Source organism: Triticum dicoccoides, unplaced genomic scaffold (assembly GCF_002162155.2).
Source record: "Triticum dicoccoides isolate Atlit2015 ecotype Zavitan unplaced genomic scaffold, WEW_v2.0 scaffold117118, whole genome shotgun sequence".
NCBI classification, from domain to species: Eukaryota; Viridiplantae; Streptophyta; class Magnoliopsida; order Poales; family Poaceae; genus Triticum; species Triticum dicoccoides.
In genome coordinates, this window is record NW_021181440.1 from 19899 (window position 1) to 24092 (window position 4194).

Genomic DNA, 4194 nt, shown 5'->3' on the forward strand with positions numbered 1-4194 from the left:
GTGGATGACTGCCCCGCAACCCTGGTGGCGGCTGTCCATGGCATCGTCTACAAAATCTTCAGGTGAGTTCATCACCCTCCTCTGGCTTCCTCCTCTCTGCTCTGAAGCATGTGGCCTTCGTGCCGCAGCTGTACTTTGTCCTGATTCATGGCCATCGAGCCATTGGTGTTCCAAGGCTAGGGTGTGGCTACTGCTGCTCTTAATTGGCTCGAATTAGTATTGTTCTAGATCAATTGACTTGTGCTAAATACTATAATTGATGCTTGCTATGACATCTGCATATTGTAATTGCACTCGAGTCATCTCTTCCAGGTTAATTTTAAATGCAAATGTGTGAAATGTCATCCTTTTGCAACTGCCACATTGATAGCTTAGTGCCACTAGACTCCCAGGTCCTTGTGTAGTTTGCTTAGGTCCTTTACGAGGCTAGCTCAACTTTGGTTCTAACTCATATCATATTTGGTCCTGCTGCATCATGCGTGTGTGGTTCATGATGGTCACATGCTATCTAATCAAGGTTGTTGTTTTGCTACATAAAGTGAGTGGTATCTCGGTTGGTACCTGATCTAGTTCACTGTTTATTTTACTTGCCTGGTACTGCATGGTTTATTGTGAAATAAAGTCAACAGCTCGATTGATCCCTCTCGTTCCGGTTTTCTTGATGCTCTCGTCTAGCGTGCCTATTCCTATTCTCGTTGGTTGCGAAACCAAATTACTAGGGTTGTCTGGGTAGTTCTGTCCTTGTTTGGGTTTACTCCTAGGTTCTTCTGTAGTAGTAGTTTTATTCCCACGTCCTGCTGAGGCCAAATCGATCCATTTGCTTGGTTCAGTTTCCATAGCCCTCTCCATGCTCAAGATGAGAAAATCATGCGGTCAATCTTCTTGATGCCACCATTGGTGTCATTTTCTTACCATCATATTATATGTACACCGAACAATCAATCTTTAATCTTCGCTTCTGTAAAACCAGGCTTTCTTCTGTTATGCATGGAGTGTTTGCTTGCACTTGTTTGCTGTGATGCAAAAGCAGCTCATTCAATTTGACATGTGCAACCAATGTGCACAGCTTGCATTTAAATTCCAGCCTAACTAGCTTTTATTTGAAGCCATTTAGATCAAGCCATCTAAGTTTGCTGTGTTTTCGCCTAACTAGCTTTTTCTTGTTCTTTAGGTTCTCAAGGGGGTTATGTTTAGGACAGCCACAGAGCACAAAGAACAAACATGCTCCTTCTGCAAGAGGGTAACGATCATGATGATACTCTTTATCATTTTGTTAAATGAAATGTGTCCTATCAATGCTTGCTGGATGATAGCTAGCCCTATTGGGTAGTATAGGTAATTCTTTGTGCTTCACAACATTCAAGAGCTCTTTAGTCCTGCCAAAACGAGGTTTTGATGTTTCTCTCATACAAAATATTCATATCTAGTCCTATATGATGCGTTTGTGCATGATGGGTGGCACGTACTACTGTACTAGCTAGGTAATAAGCTTGTTTTGCTACCGAATGATTGAATGGTGTCTCAGTTTGCACCTCATCTAGCTCACCACCTAAAAATGCCACTGATTGGTTAGTACTCCCCTTCTTGGTGGGCTAAACATATTCGTCTGTTCGATTTGGAGCAGTAGGCGCTCTCCATTGACCACTTGGGCCACACGCCTAAGCTGTTGATTGCGTTATTTTATTCGTCTTCTCTATATATTTATTTGATTGCCTGTTACATCTGCGCTTTAAATACTCAGAATGCTACTGTCACATTTCTTTATGTTGACTGGCTAGATTTTGTTGCAGGCGATGTGCATTACGCTCTTCAAGGGACCATGCCGATGTAAAGCAGCAGCGGCCTTTGGTACGCCGCGCCGCCCAACCTTTTGTCTCCTTTACCTGGTTTGTCGGTATCACCATGGCTGGGATCTGCTCTTCCTTTCCTGTAAGCACACACCTCCCCCTTCCATGCATGCCACTGTTTCAGACTGAGTTTTGTTCATTTGTTTAGAGCATTCTCTTGGGTTTGGTCACTCTATGACGCCATCGGTATCAAATTCTTGCAATCTAGTTCTGCCTCTTTGAGTGACAATGTGTATGATGGATGGTCACGTATTACTGTACTAGCTAGGTAGTAAGCTTGTTTTGCTACTGATTGAATGCTATCTCAGTTTGTACCTCATGTAGCTCGCCGCCTAAAATTGCCTGGTGATAGACACTGTTTGGTTAGTTCTCTCGTTCTTGGTGGGTTAAATGTTATTATTTATTTGATTTTGGGGCAGCAGGCGCTCTCCACCGACGCCTGAGCAGTTGATTCCCTCATTTTATGCATCTTCTCCATATATCCAGTTGATTGCCTGCTACATATCCCAGTAAATACTCTTCTTGTCATGATGTTCTTTGCAGTCCTTGGCTTCCTTTCTCCATCCAACACAACATGGATGGGCTGATGATATCTATGCTCTTGCTTTGGGTTTTCATGGGCTTGCTTGTTGGCTGCTCTTCTTCACGTCTCTACAAGTTGTTCAAAGAACATTGCCTTGAGGATATCATTCACCTTTCATGGCAGTGTGTTCGCCATTTTCTTCTTGAATATTCTTGTCTGGGGCACAAGTCCTCTGGTGTAGTTCCATTCACCACAATGTTTGCCCTTGTCCTCTGGTTTGGTCTCTGGGCACCTTTACTGTTTGTTGGGAGTCTCCTTGGTTTCAAGAAACCTGTCACTGAAGATCATGTGAAAACAAACCTGAGCAAGCCTGGTACATGAACTTAATCTTTTCGATTCAAATTTGAGGGACCCTTCCATTTGGAGCTGTGTTCATTGAGCTCTTATTTATCATGGCATCCATCTGGCTGCATCAATTTTACTACTCCCTCTGTCCCATAATCTAAGACATTTTTGACACTAGACCTGTGCCAAAAAAACGTCCTACATTATGGGACGGAGGGAGTACACTTTTGGGTTTCTCTTCCTCGTCTTACTGATTCTGACCGTGACACGTGCCAAGTTGTTGATATTTTCTCTACTACTTCTGACTGTGGCCGGTGAACATCGTCCTCTAAATTTAGCTACCTGAGTTTTGAAATCTGGTTGTTAAGGTGCACTCGGAAGCTGCTTATGTATTGATGTCCCATTTAACATGTCCTTTTTTTATACAAACATTCATTTTGCTATCTCGATGCATTCTGAAACTGTTAATTTGCATCATCCAGGAATGCATCCAGGGAAGTTTGAGAATGTCAGGAAGGAGGCCACCATGCCGAGTGGAGGAGCAACCATCACGCCTGGATCTACGAGGCCTGAATGTGTGACATGAGTCATCATCCGTGGCTTTCGCACGCATGTACCAAGATACATACCCTTGTACTTTGGTTGTTTTGCAGATCCCTGATGGTTTCCTTTTTGTATAGATGAGAGTTTGAGACCCTAGAGTGCATCCAGACTAGGGTATTCCGGCACTCTTCCTGTTTTTGTTACATGTGGATATGTTTGGTGAATGATCAACCATAGTATTATCCTGTCGGTTTCTTTGTTTGCCATCCTGTGTTGGTGTTGATGTGGCTGGTTGTGAACATATGATTAATCAAAGTGTTTCGAGCAAACCCTTTCCTCTTGTTTGTCCATGTGGATGCATTATTGCAAGTGCATTGAGGAAGGAGCTTGGGCGAGTCCTGGTTTTATAAAAAGTAAAAAAATAATATAAATCATGTGTCTTGTTGTGGTTACACTCAACAAATGTTCTCACTCACTGGGTTATCTCTTCATTTGCCTCGCAAAACAAAACGAAAAATGCTTTATTTTCCTCACAAAAGAGAATAAAAAGTCAGTTATGTTGCGCAGAATCCAGTGATAGAATTTAGTAAGATGTGTCAATCTTGCCCAAAAGAAAAACCATGGCAATTAACAATCCTCTTTCTTGGAAACAGATGCGCCCAGGAATGCACTGCTATAATAGTCGTCATCAAGTCATTTAACAACCTTTCCTGGAAACAGATGTGCCCTGCTATCATAGTCGTCATCAAGTCATTTAACATCCTAGGGATGCACACCAGCAAGCAAGGGCCTGGACTGCGCCATGTCACCGATCCGTGAGTGAGGCTTGCGCCATGTCACTTATCCGCGGCACCGTAGCCTCCTTGTTCTCTCCATCATGCCTTCTTCCAAGACCAAACCATCTCTAGATATACTAGCCATAGTCATCCATCCGCG

The 4194-nt window shown here is 43.1% G+C and overlaps 1 pseudogene; it reads left to right on the forward strand.

Moving 5' to 3' along the window:
* Positions 1–1793: 1793 nt before the first annotated feature.
* Positions 1794–3301, forward strand: LOC119343161 (annotated as a pseudogene).
* Positions 3302–4194: the final 893 nt, after the last annotated feature.